At 51.3% G+C, this 22,320-nt stretch overlaps 1 protein-coding gene across 1 annotated transcript in view; it reads right to left on the bottom strand.

Moving 5' to 3' along the window:
- Smox (spermine oxidase) overlaps nucleotides 1-22,045 on the bottom strand; it is a 36,493-nt gene extending 14,448 nt beyond the window's left edge. Inside the window, exon 1 of the mRNA XM_026385795.2 lies at nucleotides 21,884-22,045. The gene's annotated coding sequence lies outside the window, so the exon portion shown is untranslated. The remainder of the gene's footprint in view (nucleotides 1-21,883) is intronic.
- Between the last annotated feature and the right edge of the window lie 275 nt (nucleotides 22,046-22,320).

Below are 22,320 nucleotides of genomic sequence, written 5' to 3' on the forward strand. Positions count from 1 at the left end.
GGATCTAACATCAGAATAAACTCAGGTAGAGGAAGCTGCCTGCAACTATGGTAAAAACAAAAAACTGTCACCCATAACCAAGAGTTAAGTATGACCCTTCTTACTGCATAGCAATCCACTGTTAAGAAAACACCCAAGAGAAGCAGGGTATATTCCACCAAATAAATCTGTTGAGGAATGTTTCTAGTGCTGGAATTGTGGCTCGGCAGTAGAGGTCTTGCCTAGCACGTGCAAGGCCCTGGGTTTGATCCTCAGCGCCACATAAAAAATAAATAAATAAGATAAAGGTATTGTGTCCAACTACAACCAAAAAATTTTTAAATAAAGAATGTTTCCACCTAATAACTGCTTCATTCTTTAAGTTCTGTTTTCATTTGGTTTCTCCACAAGCTGACCTGGGGGCAGATTTGAGCTCAAGGAAACACTAATAGGGCAATGATAAAAGAGAAGTCTAATCAATAAAGCCTTTGTTATTAGTAATAAAAAAGAACGTTTCTAGTGATTTTTTATAATAACAAAAAAAAGTATAAACAACCCAAAGATCTAACAGCAATAGAATAGATACATACATTGCACTATATGTAGTATATTCACCCAATTGAATATTCTTCAGCAATAAACAAAACTGAACTATCTGATACTTGCAACAACATAGATGTACCTAAAAGACATGACAGTGAGCAAGTGGCAAGAGACAAAAAAGCACATACTGTATGACTTCATTTACACAAAGTTCAGGAAGTTCTGTGAAGACAGGGATCAGAAGAGAGACTGTAAGGGAGGGGAGATGAGTAAGAAGGGTCCGGAGAGAATTTCCTGCATATCTCGATCTGAGTGATGATTACACAGTATATACATAAAGACTCACTGATTTATACATTTAAGATTTGTAAGGGAGGCCTGTAATCCCCAAGGATCTGAGAGGCTGAGGAAGGAAGACTGAAAGTTTGAGACCAGCCTCAGCAACTTAGTAAGGCCCTATCTCAAAATAAAAAGTGTAAAAGGGCTGGGGATGAGACTTACTGGTTAATCACTGGGTTCAATCCCCTATATCAAAAAAAAAAAAGTGTAACTTACTATAGGTATGTATGTCTATCTCAGATATTCATCCCTGCCCTCCAATTCACTTATCTATGGATCAAAGGCTGGCATGTTGACTTCCTTCTCTGCACATCCCAAGGTCTGGCTACTGAGGTTTCCATTCTACTTGGAAAGGTGCCCTTGCTTATCAATCTTAGCCAAAAGCAGTCTTTTTCAAAATATACTCAAGCTGCTAAGCTGCTGTTTGCACTTACCCCCACCTATTCCACCTGGCCACAGAATGTTTGACCCACCACCTCCTCACTCGGAATTCCGGACACCCTGACCACCCTCCAAACCCAAAGACTCAGATGAACCCACTCAGGGCAGAACCGATTCTCTAAAGGGACAGAAGGTGGCGCCCGAGGCCCAGAACCTCTCACCAGCAGTTTCCACTTTCAGGAACAGGGGCTCCCTGCCTCCTCTCCAAGAGAGGCTGGGTCCCGGCTTTCCCAAGGGATGAGGCCAAAGGCGGTCTCAGGGCTCTTCATTCCTTCCTCCTTCCTCTGTCCCTATTCCCCTCTCCTCCGATCCCTGAGATGCTGAGTCCTCCCCACCCCCTCCAGTGCATGGGGTCAGAGCTAGCTCAAGTCATTCCTCCCCTCCCCCAGGTTCTACTTCCTGCCGTCTAAATTTAGAGGTGAGGATGTGGCTGCCCGCACGCGCCAGCGGACGGGCGGGCAGGCAGGGTCAGAGATGATGCTGCCGGATGTCTGCCAGCCAGCGCTGACGCTGCGTCAGGTTTGTAAACACGCTGCATGCTGCGGAGGGCCCAGCGCCAGCTGCAATGACGCCACCGCTTCCTGGGCACCCCAAGAAGACGTGGCACCGCTGCCGGCCCCGCCCCCATGCTCCAGCTCCCCAGGACTGGGGGGGTCCCCTGCCAGCACCCCTCCTCCCGCCGCAAGTAACTTCTTTTATACTATTAGTGGGTAAGATGGATGAAGTGGTTCTCAAGCCTCACTGGAACTGCATCTTGAAAAGCTGCTAAGGGGTCCAGGGTGTAATACGATTAAACTAAAGGTACTGGTCATCCTATTTATCATCAGGCTTCCTGAGTATTGCCTCTGAAAACCAGGGGACTAGGTAAGCTCCTTCTTTGGGAAGCCTGGATAGGAGAAACTGGCAACCAGTTACCTGACCTCCTGGCCTCCCCAAAGGTATGGCCAGCTTGTCCATTGTGGAGACAATCAAATAAGGCCCTAAGTACTACTACAAGACTGTCAGCATTTTCGAGGGGCTCATGCAAGAAACTAATTCATCAGGTTCTGAAACTACATTACAAGCAGACTGGTTTTGGAATGGGTTCTGGATATGGTCGTGGAAAATGCTGGCAGGCACTCTCTGTCTTTAAGATGAATGCAGGAAAAAAAACCCTCCATTTCCCACATCAGGTCCCAGAAACCTTGAACTCAGAAAGATATCACAAGTGGAGTGTCAGGTGGAAGTAACACAAGTAACTGGAGACCACATTCTTCCAATTTTATTGTCACTCAGAAATTAACCTGCCACCTTTGACCCTCACAGCTAACCCCATAGTCCTGGTCCTCCATAGGCCTTATTCTAGACCAGTCCCATTATACCTGGTGCCCCCCAAATACCAAAGGAGCTCCACACTGCCCACAGAGGGCAAGGAAATAAGTGTTCCTTGTGGTCCCCCTCCCTTATCATCCCATGGGTCCAAATAAAAGAAGAAAGAAGACATCCAGGAATCCCTACTGTATGCTAAAGGCTCAAGTGGACTTTTGGGTGCTCTGTTGTCTCCAGCACAGGAAGGGAGTGAGCAACTTGTTTTCTGTTGGTCTGTATCATCTTCTCCTTTTGGATTTTTTTTTTAATAAGAAACTGCCTTATTGAGGAAGAAAAATCATTTAAATGGTCCTCAGTGCCTGCCTGTCTTTTTCTCGCCTTGGGTAAAGAAATAAATAAATAACATCCGCTCCTTGATCTGTATGCACAGGAGAAACAGAACACCCTGTACTTTTCACGCAGATAAAGGAGAGAAGAAAAAAGTGCTGGCTCAGCCGGGCAGGAGAAAGGAGGAGGAAGCAGGGGGAGGCGGGAAGAGCAGGGCAATAGGCATTTGCCATCTTGCTGCTGCTTCCATGGCAAAATGGGGGGGGGGGGCTGGGGCATCCTGCCCAGTGCCTACATTAGGACTCCCATGTCTCCAAGCAGACCAAGCCCCAGCACTTCAAGAAATCAGGCCAGCCAGGACAGGAGTACCTCCCTCTACTCCCATTCAAAATGCCCCACTGCCTCTCTCTCCCCACCACCTCCACTCAACCCCGCGTTCTCCCAATTTCACTGTCACTCAGAAATTAACCCTGCAACAAGTGCTTCCTCATGCAAATACTAGAGACATGGTTAGATGGTTAGTCCTGGTCTCTAACACCTGTCGCTGCTGAGCCGCTCTGGGAAATGCCCAGAACTGAAGGGGGAAATGGGTACATCTCCTTGCATTTGCCCCATGCATCACTGGAGCACTGGGCAGTCCTGAGACTCAAAGCTTGAGGCATCCTTAGTGAAAGACCCTCCTTATCAGTTGGGATAAGCCACATCACACTTACAGCCCAATTTGTTGCCATTTCCAAACCCAACTTTCCCACAAGGCCCCCATCCTCCTCTCTGAACCTCACCAGTGCCTGGTCTCCATCCCCCAGCCCATCTTCACAAAAACAAGTATGGCCAGGCTTCTCGCAGTATGACCAAAGAATTCAGCAAGCATCCACCTCATGCCAGCCACAGGGAAGCCCTTGGCAGGTTGGTCCTTCTACTTTCTGGACCCCAGTGGCCTTTCTGGCTTTGATTCCCACCCACAAAATACCAACATCCAGATTCCCACCTCCACCAAAGTCTTAGGCCTCCCAGCCCAGCAAGGCCAACCTAAAGACCTGGGGGAAACACGCTCCCTCCCATGTGTCAGAAGTTGCTTGGGTCTTCCTAGCACAGACACACCCTCGTTGGGGGTGCTGGGACTGCACAGTATGTCATTGTAGGGCTATGTTGCTGAATACAGGTCTGCTCCATTACTGTTTTCCAAAGCAGCAGTCACCATGAACTGTGAGTTCCTCACACAGGCTCCGTGCTACAACAGCCCCCAGCCAGCCCTCAGAGCACCAGCATCTCAGGAAATCCTGCTGCCTGGAGTCTCAGCAGTGAGGCTGTTGCCCTATATGGTCACTGAGCAGGGCCAGGCTCCAGGCTGGACTGGCCCCCAGGTAAGCATGGCCATGCCCAGTGATCACTCACAGGAGGGCCAACAGCCCAGCTGGGTTTATGGCATCTCTTCTTCCTCAGTGTTGGAGCCCGCCTCAGCCTCACCCTAACAGTGGCCACTTCAACAAAAACAATGCCAGCAAGAGCCAGACTCCCTGGTACCCACATCCCTCCTCAAAGATACATAGAATTCTGCCCATCCCTGGGCCCTCTGAACATAGGTCACATAGATCAAGTGCCTGTGCCCTGTCCTCTTCTCAGGGCCACCTCAGGATGAATTTCCTCATCCATTTCCAGGAGAAGGCAATTGACTTGAAGTGACTTGTCACTTCACCCCTCCCCCTTGAGGTCTAGGGCTATATCAGCTGAACCCCTCCAAATGGAACATGCCTTCCAACCAGAAGTCTTCCCCCACACTCTAAGCCCCCACATTTGCTCATGGGAGACCTGTCCAGAGTACCCTCAGCAGCAAAGATCAGCTCACCTGAAACCCTTCCCAACCAACCTTGGGGACTTCATGCTCTCCTCCCAACAGATATAATGAGTATCCATGGGCAGCAGCCTCCTCACCTTCCCTAGAGGACCCCTCTCTCCCTCAAGCTTCTAACATAAGGAGAGGGAAAAGGACGGAAGCCAGGGGCTGGCCCAGGGAACATCTTTGGACTGCCTGTCAGGTCTGTCAGATTTGGATTCTCAAGTCCCCCCAGACAATGCAATTATTCTTCCAATGTAAAAAATGCCCAGAAATCCCAGACCAGCTGCTTTGCACAGCAGTGCAGACAAAGGGGCTCTGTGTCTACAGCAAGACTCCTCCCACTCCTTCACCCCAGGGAGGGCCCCCCCAACTACTCCCAGCCAGACCCTCCCCAGCCTTCTCATCCAGGCCAGTGAGGAAGCAAAAGGGACAGGATTACTGAGCCAGACTGGGGGGAAAAGCACAGGCAGTCTTTGAGCCCAAAAGAGGAAGGGAAAGGGAGAGAACACAGGCCCAGGAGGCTGGAGACCTAGGCTGAGCCTCCAGTTCAGTATCTTCCTTGCTTTCCAGGTGACACCTAGACTACTACCTTCTCTGAACCCTACTTGGCCAACACCTCTGAACTCACTCCAATGACACAGCATCTGTCCCCGATTCCTGGGCTCACCTGACTTAGTCCCATCTGATACCTGAAGCCTCCTTTAGTCTTCCATACTTCCCCATCTGTAAAATGACAGAAGATCCACCTACCTGGCAGGACTGCTGGGAGGATTAAATGAGATAACACTGGTAAACAGTACGGCCAACTGCAAAGACCACCTCAGAGTGGGAGGGGAAGGGAGGGAGATCCCTTAAAAGGCCAGTATAGGAAGTCAGAGTCACCTCTCCAAGGGCCCAGAACTCCATTTCATGTATAAGAACCCCAATCTTGATGAGAGCTCAAAACCCAGCCTCGGCCTTGGCCCCAACCCTAATATCAAACATCAGTCAGGTACCCTATAACCTGAGCTCGATTGACTCCTCCCAGTAATAACTCGGTCTGAACCCCACAGCACTGATTCAGCCTGACCATCCTACCCAGCATTGAGCATGAGGGGGCACCAGAGATGTTAGTCATTAGTCAACTCCAAGTTCATGAACCAGAAAAGGCATAGGTGCCTCATTCCACAGACCTCCAACCACTAGCAGTGTCCTTTGGCCCTCACAGGCCAAAAAAAGAGAAAGGGCCCCATCTTTCTTCCTGGCACCTGGACTCCTCTCCAAGCACAATGTCTTTGTTACCCACATCTCTTCCTTAAATATGTAAAGTCCCTAAAAGCACAACTTTAAAAGGCTTTATAAGCCTATTCAGAAGAGTAATAGGGGAGCCAGGAGTCGTTGGCAGGCCTGTGCTGCAAGGACAGAGGCAGCCCTTAACTCAGTGCATGGGGGCAAGAACCAAATGCTCCTCCACCCCCAGGGAATCAGTAGGCAGGATGAGGAGGCACACTGTGGGTGGTGAGCACCCTGGGCTGGTCTCTCTGTTTCCCAGGATGCTCTGCAAGGCAGAATAGGCCTGCAGACAACTCAGGTTAATTGTTCCAGGACTTGCATCCCTGGGAGGAATAGGTAATTGTATAGCTCCCTGCAGGGACAGGCCCAGGAGACTACTCAACCAGAAGCCTAGTTGTGGGTGGAGGAGGGGAAAAACGTTTTGGAAAAAGCCATAGAAAGGATAGGATCTTCTTGATGGACATAAAGGTCCCCTCAGTTGGAGACCTTGATGAGACAAATAGGTGGAGTTGAGCCACAAGACAGCCTGGGACTGCAGTTCTTCCTCCCATACCCTGACCCCAACAGCTTTACCCAAAGTTCCCTCAACCCCACCTCCCATAGATCCCACCTTTAGCAAAAATTAGTGCATGAACTGTGTTCAGACAATACATCAGTTCAGGGATTGGTTTCCATTTCTTCTGAATGCTTCCTATGAACCTTTCAAATAATACTGACTCAGCACCCTAGCTTAGCTTCTATCTCCAACTCCAAGCTGCTCACACCCCACACCCTGATTTCCCATCTTCGTGTGTGTCTGTGTGCACATGTCCTGGCTAGCCAAGAGGGAAATCTCCTCTCCACAAGAAGGACACACCTCTGTCCCTTCAAGTCCCAAATCTTCCAGAAGCATTCAGGCACCATGCCCTCTCAATGTCAGGGTCTAACAGGCTAAGTACACCACTCCTGGCTAGTTCTGTAAAAGATCAAATTGCCCAGACAGCAGCCTTTGCCACTAACCAGTGTGGTCTTGAAGAGTAATGCTTGAGTCTCATTTTTTCCCATCTATATAATGGTGACACTCACCCCTACCCTGAGTAAGGACAGCCCTGACCCCAGATCCTATCCACCAGCTGCTATGTCTCCAGTCTCCTTTCTAAGCAACTCTCAGGATACGACCATCTGGATTTTCTCCCTCTGAGAAGGGCCTGACACAACAACTCTTGAGTACCCCTCCAGGAAGCCATCAACCACACAAGTATAGAGACATCAGAGAACCAGTCACTGCCCTGGTGATTAAGTTGGTACAAGACTTCCCTTGGTGATGGCAGACCAGGCTATAGGCAGAGGAGGACCAAGAGAAGATGGTGCTCACAGCCATTCACTCCCCTAGAAAAAGGTCTCTGTCAAAGCTGAAACCCAGAGAGGAAAAACCAGTCTCAAGACAAGGGTACCAGTTCTGAGGTGCCCAAGCCCCAGGGGAATCCCAGGAAGAGACATCTCTCTCTCACAATAACAAAAGCACACTTCTTTATGTTTCACTTGATGACCCAATTGAATAAAATAAATGAATTGCTATCCCCTCCTTATAGCGCCATGGTTTCCATGCAGATCCTGGGGTCTGATCACTTGCTTTTGAATATCAGTGGTTTGAATCTCCACCACTTATTTGATAGGAAAACTAAGCCTCAATTTCCTCATCAGTAGAGAGTTGAATGTGACAATGCATGCACAGTGCTTACCCCAGAGCCAGCCACAGGGCAGCAATGGTTCTTACATTATCCTGCAGAGCCCAGTCTGCATACTAATGGCAGTTACCCAGGGAAGGCAGGACCAGGTGACCATATGTGGGTGAGGATGGGGTAAATCTACCAGTAGAGAGGTCCAAGAGCCTCCTGCAAGATGACTGCACAGAAGGATTGTCAGGTCTCAGAGAGCCACCCCACCCCACCCCACAGGGACACTGCTATGGGAAAGAAGGAATGGGGCATTGGGAGAGAAGGATCAGCCCAGGATCCCCCTTGCTGACTGCACTTGGGCCAATGAGACAAGGTTATGAAGCTGCAAGTGCAACTCTAGGACAACCTGTGTGGCCGCTAGCTTCCAAGATGGCCCCAATGATGCTTCTGTCCTAGTATTCATACCCTAGTGTAGTCCCTTCCTCCCGCAAGCCCACCTTTGTAACTAATAGGATATTGCAGAAATGATGGACTGTGACTTCTGAGATTAGATAAATTTCCACCTCACTCACCTGCAGTACTTACAGTGGGGGAAGATAGTCATCATGTCCTGAAGACCCTCCAGCAACCCTATGGAGAAGCCCACAGGCTAGGAATTGAGTTCTCCCCACAATAGCCAAACCAGCTTGCCAAGCAAAAGTGAACTGCCTAGAAGCAGATCTTCAGATGACTAGAGTGCTGGCCAATATGGTGACTGCAGCCTCCTGGGAGACCCCTGAGCCAGAACCATCCAGGTAAACTACTCTCAATTCTTGACCCATAATAATGGAGAATAATAATGTTATATAAATGAGGTCATGTGTGTGTGTGCATGCACAGTACACACGCACGCACATGTGAATGTTGCTAAGGACTAAACCCAGGATCCAGCCCATGCTAGGCAAATGTTCTACCACGGAGCTACAACCACAACCCTGAGGATAATAAAAATTCATCACTGTTTTAAACTACTAATTTTGGGCTACTTTATTACCTGGCAATAGATAACTAATAGTCAGCAGCTCTCTTTCCAGAAGTCCCCATCCCACTGAGGATCTCAGCCCACTCTGTTCTGAAATGTAGTACTAAGGTACAGTGGGCGGGGAGCCTGTCCCAGGCCCAGCAGCTTATTTAAGGCCCAGGAGACAGGAATTGCTTCCCAGTCAGCACATTAGACTCACATGGAGATTTTTACAAACAACCCATACCTACACCACATCATTTAAATCAGACTCCTATTTTAGGCCTTGCATGATGCTAACATGTATCCACTTCTCTAAAGCAGGCTCCAAATGCAGACTGTAGGACAGCCCAGAGATATTCAGGATGTGTTATGTAGCAGTGGCAAACATGACCCCAGCCACAGTTTAGCTGGAGGTCTCCCTCTATGCCGCCTCTGCCTGGCTAACAAAGACATCTTCACTCCATGTCTGTAATACACCTGAAGCCAGACAGGTGTCCTCACCTGCCTTTGCTCATGCACCAAGCATATCCACATCCTCCTCCCCTTTCTCTGCCTCCAAGGCCCACTCCAGCCCAAGGCCCAACCTCTCTCTGGGGGTGCTCCCACAGGGGAAGTATCAGGCTGCAGGGATGGGGTCTAGCTCAGAGTGTTCTCAAAAAGTCTTTTTTTCTCATCTGTAAAATAGGAATTACCATTACACCTGCCCTGATCTCTACTGGGTCTTAAGTTTCCTCTCACAAGTCCTCAGAGAAAACTATATTTGTATTTTTGTCTCCCCCAGGATTCAGTCTTGCACGGAGCTCCACTAGCCCCTAGGAGGACAGAGGAATGACTTAAAGAGACAGGGCTGCCCTAAAGCTCATGGCTTCTTAACTCATGAGTAGAATAAACAGTGCTAAGGGTCGCCATGGGAAATTCCAAGGAGGGTATAAAAAGTTATCTATCTAAAAGAGGTGGGCTGGGGAAGGAGTCAGATTTCCACGATGAGAGTTAGCTCCAGGAAGGGGAGCCACAAGCACCAAGGCTCCCAGGCGCTACTTACAAGAGCAACCCTCAACAGAGGAGACCAGTGCGGCCAAACCACCTGGCAAGGCCCCGAAATTCCAAAGCCCCAGGTCCCAAGCCGCAGCACTCACCTGACCTCCCTCGGTAGTTGCAGCAGCCGCCCTGGGAGTCGGCGTCCCAGCGCCAGACAGGGAGGAGGCATCTCCCACCTCCGCGAAGGGCCTTCCCCAGCCCCACCCCTGGGGCGTGGACAGTGCGCTGAGCTTCCAGACGTCAGCCACACAGGTGTGCGCAGCAGCACTCTCACAGGACAGGGCTGCCTGAACCCGCTAGAGAACACAAGACCCTCCACCCCCACCCAAGGCAGTGAGGCAGCGTCTCTGCCCTCCAGAGAAAGCAGGAGAGGCAGGCAGGCAGGCCACACAGCCACTCAACAAACAGCATGGGCACTTCATCCTCCCTGGGCTGCGCCCTGCTGGGTGTGGAATCTGAGTAGGCCTAGGACATGTGGGTGGGGAGATGTCTCAGCTCCACCTCAAAGGACCCAGGTCTACAGGCATGGCAGGTGCTGAGAAGACTGGAGGTAAGCACAGCCAAGGTTTGAGAAAGAATGGAGAGGGGCAGGTGGCAGGGGACAGATTATTCCCACATCTAAAGCAGTTCAGCAACTGCTACTCTGGGGCAGGCATCAGGCTCTCAGATACTGCAAAAACCAGAAGCCAATCCCTAAAGGACCTGGCAAGTCCAGGTAACAAGTGCCATAAAGAAAAGAAGTCAGGGTGGAGGGACAGGGAACCGCTCTATGTAAGGAGGTAAGGGAAGGCCTCTCTGCCATAGATGACAGTGGAACAGAGGAAGTGAGAGTGCTGTGTTGACCTCCTAGGGACTTGCTGAACGGCAGGATATGGGGGCCAGAGCTGGCCAGGATGACTTGAGTGCCCAGTCATGACCACTGGGAGGAACCAAGGCTGGTTGTAACTGAGTCAACTGGCCACCTCACTCTGCGCTTCACAACAAGCCTGTGATGTGAAAAAAAGGAAAAACTAGCTCAAATACCTTGGTGCAGGACCCACAAGTGCAAGGTGGGCACCACGGGCCTGATTCCTGAGCCCTGTTCCCTCCTCAAAGCCATCACCAGAGTTGGGCAAGCATCCCTTTAGGTGGCTTCCATTCACAGGACCCAGCATGCACCCTCCCCAAGCCAGCCCCTGCATCAGGCATCAGCTGAAGGCACCCGACCTGTCCCTAGGTGATTCAGTGTCCCCAGTGCCACCCACGAGCACAGAGATACACCCTTTGTGCAGATCAGGCACTGGACGCCTGGGAAGTATGAGCTAACAGGGGGTGGCTGGACCCTGAGGCTTCTCCCCTTTCCCTGCCAGCAGCCACAGGCTCACAGTGCCGGGGTTAAGGAGGACAGCCAGTCAGCACTTTCCACAACTCTTTCAAAACCACTGACAAGAACCGAAGCTTGTGGGAGCAGCTCAGCTGGGGTGCAGTTTCCCCTTGGTGGCCCCTCGTGACTCTGCACAAAGCCCAACTGTGCTTGACTCCAGCTCCGGGGAGGGGGTGTCTCCTACAAGTCTATCTTCTCTCCTAGGCCATGAGGCCCCCACTGGGCCCAGCCTGGGACTTGTGCTCCCTGACTGCAAAGAGACCTCACAGCCGCAATGGCAGAGTTGTCTGAGATTTGCTGGGTCCAAGGAATGTTTGCAGGGGGAGGAGGGATCCTCTTTCACCATAAACCATTTTCCAGGAATACTACCTCTCTGTAGTCTCCACACAGCACAGTGTATCACAGAGCATAGGCAGCATGCATGATCACAAAAAAAAAAAAAAAAAGAAAGAAAGAAAACTTCCCCCAAAACTCCAGCCACCAGATGCACCTCAAAGCAAACTGCTATTTATTTTGTGCTTCCTGTGCCAGGCCCTGGGCTGGGCTCTTCATTCACTGCACTATTTCATTTTCACTGTATAGCTACCCATTGTACAGATGAGGAAACTGGCTCCGAGAATCTCACGGACAGGATGAAGGCCACCCAGAGAGAGGGAGTGGTAGAGCAGGGCTCAACCCTTGCTCAGCTCTAAGTCCCCACTCTACCTCCTAGGGTGGCAGGCACAGGGACTGCCCTGGGCTTGATACTTTCCCTGTCTTACCCCTCCTGTCTTACCCACATACTGACACTGAACACATTGTGCCAGGCACTCTGGGTTGGCAGAGTCATCCCAAAGCCTGGTGACTCACCCCAGCTGCACTGCCAAAACCTGGGGCTGCCACCAGGAGGCCACCTGCCTCCTGGTCCGAATGCTTAGCTAGGTGGGCTGCAGGCCAGCCTAGTCTCCCTGCCTCAAGTGCTGGCTTAGGCTTGTCAGCCACATTGTGCCAGGCCATAGCCCTTCACCCTTGCTTTTCTCCCCATAAACAGGGTCAGTGATGTGACGTCATTACTTTTGCCAGCCAAATGAAAATTCAAAAAGACTAATTTTTTATTCCTATAGACAGTCACTTCTTCTCTCACTGGCAACAAATTGCCCCTTCCTAGTGACTTCAGGGTGCCCTGTCCATTCACACCTAACAAGTGCACAGAACCAGCCTCCAAAGGACTCTACAAAACATCCCAGCCTGAAGCACAGCGTCCCAAGCAAGTGCCAGAAGATCTGAAAGACCAGGTGTTCATAGAAAGTGTCCACAGAAAGGTGTTCATGGAAAGTGCACGCATGGGCCCTGGCCTGAGGTGTAATCCATAAAACACCTACGGAGTTTAGATGCTGAGTTTGGATGATAAACATTCTTCAAGTCCTTTTGTTGAGTTCAAAGAGACTTAATAACTCTTCAAGCTTTTGAAGTCAAAAAGGGTCATTCTTAACATTCTACCATCATTGTTATCGCCACTCTTCATTGAGCACATTCGAGCTACAAAACATAGTGCTAAGTACTTCCCCATGAAATATTTCAATTAATCCTTACATCAGTGCCCCTGTGCTACAGAGGAGGAAACTGAGGTCTCAGGAGTCTCACAACCTGTCATCTGACAAAATGCACTTCGATATCTATTCCATAAGATACTAAGCCTCAGGCCTCACTTTTTTTTTTTTAATCCAGTAATAGTCAAGTTCATTGATTCTCCTTGAGTTACTTCCTAGACTCCAAACCTTTAACTCACAAAGTTTTGTATTGTGCCTGGTGTTGTTTAAAATTAATTTACCAAAATTAAAGACAGTAAAAGAGCCCTGTGTGGGTAACACTGAAAGGCAGCATTTAGAAAACTTTCCTAACAGTGTTTGTCCCTTGGTGGTCCTGGGTGTCTCCTGCTTGAGTCATCTCTAAAATCCAGCTGACTTGGGGTCTAGTTTTTTGCGAAGCTGAAAAGAATAGCACCCCACTCCCAGGATCAGAAGTACAGGCAGCTGGGCCAGCACTCCCAAGTGAGCATCTTGGGACAAACTCTGAGAGAGCTGTTGGGTAAGGAAAGGGCATAAGGCCAGATGTCCCAGAACCTGAGTTTGACCCCCACCATTCCATTTCCTGCCACTGACAGTGTCTCATCTGTGTCTCATCTCACCAGGCCTCCCAGGCTACGTGGGAAGGCAAGGAACTGTGTATCCGCCAGGGCCTGGCACACAGTGGACAAGGGGGTAGCTAGGTTCTTTGTTCTGTTTTCTAATAAATTCCAACTCATTTCCAAGTGCTGCTTCTCCTGGTCTCAAGTCACAAGGGCCTTAAAACCCTCCCCTAAGAAGTAGGTAGAAGATTCAGGGATCTGACCTAGCAGGGCAGGACAGCCAGGCCACCCAACTCTGCTTCAACCCAAATGTTTTCCTTTGTTCTTCATCCTCCACCCCTGGACTTGGAGAGAGCCCTGGGCCCCCGCCTATTTGAGGAAGAAAGAACAAGGGGCAAAGGAGGACACGGGAGTGTAGCTGGGGCTGGATGAAGAATCCCAGAGCATCCACTCCTAGGCCTCTCCGAGGTTGCGCGTCAGTCACCCACACCAGCCTGTCAGCACCTGACACTGCACCATCCCAGCTCCTCCTCCTACACTGTTTGAAATGCCACACCTGTCCCCTCACCTGAGCTGCAGAACAAAGAGTCCTCACACTGCAAAGGAAACCAGACATAGAAGGGCAAGGCAGGGTAGCCTCACTGATTGTCCCCACCAGACACAGGGGATAGGGGGACAGTAGGGACAGGGACCCTGGAACTCTCCCCCCTCCCACCTCCTCCACTGACCACACCCTTCCCAGGGAAGACAACAGGGAAAGATTCTAAACATTCTGGGTAAATGATCAAGAATCTAAAGACAAGGATCATATAAGCAACCAGCCCCCTCCCATGCTTTAAGGAGCACCAATATTATTGGGTGGGTAGGGGAGAGGGTCCTGCACCCCTGCTACCATCACTGCATGTCCCTGTCGTGTTTCTCACTAAGCACTGCTCTAATCACATCCAAAACTTTTAATGGCTCCCTGTGGCCTAACAAATGAAGGCAGGTCCCTGTCACCTTGCACTTGCCCGCAGGCCACTGGTATCCTACACTTACCCAGCAGAATCCTCAGACTCCCAGATCCAAGCCTGTGAGTTCCCATTCTGCTTCCCCACCCTGCAGGCCACTCCTCCAGGGAGCCAGTCCTGGCTGCCCTAGCCTTCACTCCTCCTTCTCCTCTAAGGAGACAGCTCTGCTCTAACCAGGACCCCACCCCAAGCTTTAGTCTGCTCTCGGCTGCTTCTTATACCTTGCCTCCACATGTCTGTGATGACGATCCTCTTCCCCAGGTCCCTCCTGGAGACACCACCTCCATCCTTGAATCACACCAGTAACAACAGCCATCCAGCCGGTGTTTGACTGTCACAACCCTACAAGGGGGGGGTGGTGACATTATCCCCATGATACAAATGGGGAAACTGAGGCACAGGGAAACTCGGGGCAAAGAAGCTTAACCCTGCTGTTAAGGGGAGGTAGCAGAGAGGTATAGAGCAGGAGACCCTCACAGAATCCAGAAGATCCAGGCACAGTCACCACCAGGACCTGGACATCTGATAGGTCCATCCAGGCCCCTTAGTCACTTGCTCAGTGAAGCAGAGCCATGACCGCAAGAGCCCAGAGTTGGCTCTGAACCAGGTACTGTCCAGTCTGCCCTTCCCTCTGTAGTGCCCTTTTCTTCCTCTGATTGTCCAAATGTGCCTGTCACTGAGTCTACCTCTCCAGGAAGCCAGCTCTCCATCCTTCCTTTTTCCTCCCTGGCATATGTGGGCCTGCCCATCAACCATGTTTGTGGTACCCCAACATACAGCATCCTTCTATATCAGCTGTTCCCAACAGGTGTCTTCCGAGTCAGTGAGATATTATTAGGGAGTCTTCAAAAAAAGACTTCCTTGGTTGACTCAGTTTGGGAAATACAAAATGGTTTCCTTCTACAGAACCTGTCAGAGCCTTTAATGCTCCTAAATCCATTGTAAATCTCCCACAGATGGAGTAGATTTGCCACTTTCTACTGTTATTTGTCCCCAGAACCCTTAAGGTTTCCCAGAACAGTCAGAGAAATGCTGCCCCATCCACCCCTTCAGGACAGCCTGGCACAGAGGTAGTGGGTAAGACTGGCTTGGCCTTAACCTCCTCTGAAGAGGCAGGTGGGGACACCTGGGGAGCCTGAGAGCAAGTGAACCCTTGCCCTGACAGCACCTCTGGGCACTGCCTAGCATAACAGAACCTCTGCCCTCCATGTCTGGCCTCCCTATCCTCCTCCTAGAGAATGTACTCCCCTGCCAGTGTCTGGGGGGACCTCAGCTACCAGTGATCTCAGTGCAGAGCCTAAGGAACAAGGAGACTTAGGAGACCCCCAAAGCAAGTTGGACAGTTTATTCGTGCAAGCTGGTTCTTCTACTCCATTACTTAGCATGCGAGTTTTAAATATTAAACCAAAACTAAAATATGTTAAGCTGCCACTCTGGAGAAGATGCAGTGCCCCACTCAACAAACCCTGTGACATCCCTCCCTTCCCCCAGGACTGAACATCTCTCAGTTTATAGACAAGGAAACTGAGGCCTCAAAGGAGAGCAGACACTTGCCTGTAGGGGCCCAGCCAGGGGCAAAGCAGAGAGAAGCATCCAGGGCCCTCAACGCCCAGGTCCGCTGGGGGAACAGCCAGAGTGGGATAAAACCCCAACAGCAGCTCAAGTGACCATCGGCAGCAGCACCCGGGATTCACACCCAGCCAGAGGAACAGACAGGGCACATGCCAGGGATGATGGTCCACAGCTGGGGACACTTCAGGGACTTTTCAGAGATGTACAGCTGGGGCTGGAGGCCGGAGTCAGCTGTTTCCCCAATCTTTCACCCCACCCTGGCTAGAGGAAGGGTGCTCACCACAGATTGGCTACGCGCAGCACCCAGCTTGGCTGTGGGCAGAGATAAGGTGCCCTGCATGTCATTTGCATGTCACTCTGCCCAGGAACAGAGCCACCCCAAACACCCGCTGTGGTCTTGGAAGCTCCTCCCAGTCAGGAGCCCTAGAAATCAAGCCTGGTTTCCCAGGTGAGACTCACACCTCTAGAGGCCCCTCACCCAGCATCTACTGTGCTCTTCTCTGCCCTTCCCCCCCCCCAGTCTCACCTGCACCCTCAAATCCCCACACAGGCAGCTCCCTACATGGTTCATAGGAACTGAGATGGTCCCCTTTACCTGTTCCAAGTCCCGCCTGAACTGCGCAGATTCCTCAGGACTCCAGTCTAAATCTTCACTACACAAATCGGGGCCCCTAGACCAGCAGCACTGAACTGCCCAGGCGCGCGTTAGAAATGCAGAGTCTCAGGCCTCACCCCAGACCTCTGAATCAGACAGGACCAACCTGCATTTTAACAAGCTGCGCAGGTGATGCGTGTGTGTTTGAGTTTTGAGAAGCACTTTTATAGACCACCGTTTAATTAAGTCATGGCAATCACAACCTATAACCTTCAATGGCTCGCTGGGGCCTAGTACAAGTCTAGACTCAGCAGCTTGGCAGTCAAGCTTGCCCCAGCCTAACTTCAACCCACTTCTCCAGGTCTGGGCTCCCCCTCTGCCTTGGGAATGCCATTCCTCCTTTGTCAGCACGGCCACCCAGAACTCTAGGACCCTCTCAAAGCACCACCTCCTTCAGGAAGCTAGTTTGAACTGCACCTCATTATATCACAGCTGGCAAGCTCACTTTTATTTCCTGGAGAGTGGGGACCATGTCCTTTGTCCTCATTGGCTCTGAATACCAGGCCGGGACTCAGGAGATGCCAGGTGCCAATGACAACTAACAAGGTCCAGTGCCCAGCTGTCAGGAAGTCTGCTCTCAGCTCTAGCCTGCCCACCTGAGGCTCTGCCACAGCCTTCCCTTTAACACAGTGGACAAGGACTTAGGTGCTATGGAAAGGCCTCCTCCATAGGCCTACTGACAACCCTGGGGCCTGGTGAGCTTTCGATAATATGTTGGCCCGGTGCCTCAGTTTCCCCAAATGCAGAAGAGAATGCTGACAGACCCTCTCTTCCTGTGGAGCTGGCAAGACATGCTCAGACAGATGAGCAGATCCCCAAAACTCTGAGGCTCAGAATTTGGAGCAAACAGCTGTTTCCAGTTTCCATCTCTCTGTTCCCCCAATTCTGTTCCCACATTCAACTCAGTCCAACTCAGACTCCAGCCACGTTTCTCAGGGCCAAGCCTGAAGCTCTACCTAACAGCATTCTATATGGAATCCCAAACGGGCCAGCTATCTGCAGAGACCCTACCTGACCTCCCTGTCCTCTCCAGGCATTTTAAGAGACAACAAAGAAGGAATGCTATACCCAGGGAGGTGACATTCTAACAGGTTTTTGGACCTGAAGCAGTAGACCTCCACAGCACCCTGAAATCACAGTATGCATCATGCCCAACTACGTGAGCTGGGTTCAGAGCCCTTCCTAGAAGAAAAAGCAGGACATGAAGCAGAAAATTTTTTCACCTACTTCACACCAGGATCCCTTCCACCTTAGAGGATATGACTTCTCTCCTGTCTCCTCAGCTCCCCAAGCCAGGCACCTCAGGGAATCAGGAAAACCCCCTTGTTTGTTCAGAAGTCCTCAGGTGGCACATTTATGAGAGGCATGAGAGAAGCAGCAGAGTGAACTAGAACGCACACCATCACTGCTAGTTGTATGACTGTGCCTCGGTCTGCCCATCTATAAAATGGGAGTAAGACTGATCTTACAGAGCTGGTAAGAGGATTAAAGGAGTTAATTTTGCAAAGTCCTTAGAACAATGCCTGACACCCAGTGAGCATACCAGAGCCTCGTCCTAGCCTCTTGGTCTCTGCCAGATATCTCCATCCCAGGATGCCCTCCTTGTTCCTACCTATTCCAGCTCAAGGCCTTTCCTAAGTGTGCCCACTTGACCCCGGATCCGAATCACCAGCCCTGAGTTCCAGCATTCAACTTGTGATGTGACTTCAATCTATCCCCAGTTCCCCTGTCAAAGGCTAAGCTCTCCTCCTTCCCAGATCTGAGGTCCCCTGGCTCTCAGTCCTCCTTTCTGAGAGTACCAGTCACATGATTCATCCATGCAAACAGAAGAGCTGTGGGTAGAAAGGTAAGAGACTACAGAGAGGGCTGGGGATATAGCTGAGTCGGTAGAGTGGTTGCCTGGCATGCACAAGGCCCCTGGTTCAATCCCCAGCATGACCACCAAAAAAAAAAAAAGTCTATAGAGACCCCCATAGTCCCAGCTTCTTCTTCCTCTCCAAATCCCTGATCCCTAGGTTGAGCACCCAGCAACCACCCAAGGGTATAGGCTGAAATGAATCCCAGGCTGTACACCTCTCCAGAAATGGAGAATCTCCATTCTGGGGCAAGGGAGAGTGAATAGAGGGGACAAAAATCAGATAAGTGGCTACAGAGGGCTGGGGCCCAAGATAAAATCAGCTACTTAAAATCCATTTTCATGAACCAGCCCAGATTTCCACCAAATAAAGCAAAGGAAATCATTTGCCCTCAACCCACAGTGACCCACACAGACTCCACACACTGGAACACCCCAAGGTGTAGAAGCCTGACCTCCAGCCACCTGTACTTTCTTCACTTCTCCCCCACCCCCAGGGATTGAACCTAGGGATGCTCAACACTGAGCCACATCCCTGGTCCTTTTTTTTAATTTCTTGTTTTGAAACAGGGTCTCACTAAACTGCTTAGGGCCTCACTAAGTTGCTGAGGCTAGCTTTGAACTTGTGATCCTCCTGCCCTCAGCCCCCAAGCTGCTGGGATTACAGGCATGTGCCACTGCACCCAACTTCTACTTCCCTTTTTCACATCCCACTGGCTCTCTCAGATTCTTGCAGCAATTTGCACAACTGCTTTTGAGGAACAAAAATAAAATCCTCAAAGGCGCTTAAAGATTAAAGGGGCTCCTGTGCTAACTGCAATATCCATCTCTTTTTGCCCAGTCCCATCCTTCCCACCTGGCTCCGATTTCCTGAGTATCAATTACATGCCAAGCCCTGTGCTCAGTGCTCCAGATAGAGCAGCAGGCCATTCAGTCAAAGTTCCAGACAAAGTCTTAGAAGCCAGACAAAATCAAGTAAACAAAGTTAGGATAATTTTAACAGTTATGGCCTCTGATAAATATAATGAAGAAAGTGAACCAGATGCTATAATGAATTACAGGAGAGGAGGCCCCTCTACCTATACTGGGAAGGCATTTGAGGAAGTTATATTTAAGATGAGACCTGAAAAGTAAGGAGCACAGCCAGCCCAGTGAAGGCACTGGGAAAATCCTCAGGCAGAGAAGACAGCACAAGCAAGCAAAGGCCCTGGGGCAGGAAAATGCCTAGGCTGTTGGACAGACAGATATGATTCAGATGTCTGTCAGGGAGCATACAAGGAGATAGTGGTCAATATAAGGCTGGGGAGGTCAGCAAGGTCAGATCACAGAGGGTCTGAATGACCAGGAGAAAGTGCAATAGAGAGCCATCAATGGTTTTAGTTGAATAAGGTGATATAATCAAAAATTTCAGCATTATTTTTGTTAAAAATAGATCAGAGGACACATGCAGATGGGAAAAGCATTAGCCTATTTGCCCATTAGTGGCTACTCTCTGCTACTATAGCATTCAGACAACACTTAAAAGATGCCTTGGCCTGGGGCAGGAAGCCTAGGGAGGTAACCTGGGGTGGTAACAAGGAGTCAGAGCATGGAGAACAGTACTGATCTAGATTTTGTGGAAAGTACTAAAAGGACTTCCTCTTGGACTGGATTCAGAAAAAGAGGGAAAGGAAGGAGTTGATGCCACTTGTCTTAAAAAGGTGAGTAGATTCTAAACAACACTCAAAAGGCCTGGAGAGGATCATATCTGGGGAGTGCAGTCTGGGTTCTGTTCCATCCACATTAAGTTTTTTGTCAACCAGGACATCATAAATCAGATAGGTGGCTACAGAGTGGCTGGGGCCCAAGATAAAATCAGCTACTTAAAATCATGAGAATGAAAACATGTAAGATCTGTGTGTTTATGAATTAATACTTGCTTTTTAAAATCCTAAGGAAAAATGAAAACTGGGGCAAGGGAGAGTGAATAGAGGGGACAAAGGGGAAAGCAAAGCTGGGGAGTGAGGAGAAAGGAGGGGACTGAGGACAGAGATGGGGCATGCAGAGCCTACAGCATGTAGAAATGAGTGAAGGGGTTGTCGAAGAAGAAAGAAGAAAGAAGAAAGAAGAAGAAGGAGGAGGAGGAGGAGGCGGCAACTAAGGAAGAGGCAGCCAGGAAGGGGAAAAGAAAACCAGGAGAAGTCAAGGAAGGACACTGATTCTAGGAGGAGAATGGAGAGAGGTGGGCAGAGAATGGAAGGGTGTGCAAAGAACGAGCCCTGACTGCATGAGCTGCAGTTTCAGGGAAGTTTCCCAGTCAAGTGGGCTGCAAAACAGAAGGGATGCTCTAAAGGAGCAGGTATAGTCAGCTCTCCAGAGAAGTTCCACTATGAAGAGAAGTGGGTCCTAGCTGAAGGGGGAGGGAGATCAAGGCAAAAGGGGGACTATAAAATGCGAGAGGGAGCAAAGTCTGTTCTTATAGTGTAAGAAATGACCCAAGGGGAAAGAAGCCACTTCTAACACTGAAGAGGGAAGGTAACTGAGGGATGGGCAACAGCGAAAGGATCTTGGAGCCAGAGGCCTGGAATTCAGGAATTGAATGCTCCTAGCTGAATAACAATCTTTAAAGGGGACAGAAGCAACGGAATGCAAATGTGGGGCTTACCCTACACACACCTTCAGAGAAGCACCAGATGCACGCCTACCTGTCCCTCCATTCATGCCCAGTCCCTCTGAGCCCTGGCACCTGCTGTTTGCCCAACCACAGCCAAGTTGCCCCCACGGACTGGAACGTAATGTGCTACGACCAACAGGTTCTGCAAACAACCTGTGGGTACAGCTCACTGTACATGCCACCCACCGCGCTTATCACTTCGGGCACTACCCCTCCTCTTGCAAGCTCCGAGGGAGTCCGTGGGCCCCTCACCGGCTCTACAGGAGCCTCCGCCTCCATTCAGGGCGGTGGTTTTCCTCAACTCCCCCGTCCCGGACAAAGTAAGCACTCCAACACACCCTACCCCTTTCCGAACCTGCTCCTGCCAAGCCCCGCGCAGATCGTGAGCCCCTAGTTGGCCCTTCCAAGAAAGCTGCTCCGCAGTCCGCCCGGGCCCTTCAAGGAGGCCACCTGGACGCTGCCCGGAGCCAGGAGCCAGGGTGGCCCGCCTCTCCCCGGGTCCCTGCGGAGCTTTCTCTTCTATTCCCAGCGCCCACCCTCCAGGCAGCCCGAGTAGTCTCCCGGCGTCCGCGCCCGGCTTTGTCTGCGCCCACGGAGCGCTCCTGCCCGGCTCCCCAGGGGCTTTCGTCCAGCACGCAGCCGGCGGGTCCGGCCTGCCCTCCACCCCCCGGCGCCCGGCCCGAGAAACCCCCGCCCCAGGATCGCCGCCACCTTCCTCCACACTGTCTTCCCCCATCGGAGCCAAGGGGCGCGGCGACCACCGCTCTCCGCAAGCCTCCAGGGACGCAGCGCACCCCAACCCTCATTCAGTGCCCCCCGCTGGCCACCGGAGCTCCGGGCCCCTCACCCTCCCGCAGCGGCCACAGCCCCTGCCAACGCCAGACGGAGATTGGGGGCCGGGCCGGGGAGCGGGTACTCGGTACCTTTCCCTGCTGAGCCGGGGAAGTGAGTCTTCGACTAGTGGCCTCGGCCTCCTCCGCCTCCCCTCCTCCGCCAGCCGTCTGGCTTCCTCCTCCAGCCGCCGCCGGGACCGTAGGGGCCCGAGCCAGCCGCCGCGGCCTGTGTGGGGCCCCGCTCCGCCTCGAGTCCCCGGCCCACCCCGCCCGGTCCGCTCGGGCCGGCCCTCTGCTCCGCCTCCGGGCAGGGACGCGCCGAGCTCCGCCCCCGGACCGCCCCTCCGGGGGCGGGGAAGTCGAAGGCCACTGAAGCCGAGGATTGAGGTGCCGCTACTTCGCCCCGCGCTGCCACCTGGGCTCACACCCCTTGGTTCAAGCATAGCTCCAACTTACTCACTCATCCCCCAAAGAAAAAGTAGCCGGCCCAGCCTCGTGCAAGGCGTAACGCAAAGTCTAGGCCGTCT

The sequence above is a fragment of the Urocitellus parryii genome, chromosome 6 (assembly GCF_045843805.1).
Source record: "Urocitellus parryii isolate mUroPar1 chromosome 6, mUroPar1.hap1, whole genome shotgun sequence".
NCBI lineage: Eukaryota > Metazoa > Chordata > Mammalia > Rodentia > Sciuridae > Urocitellus > Urocitellus parryii.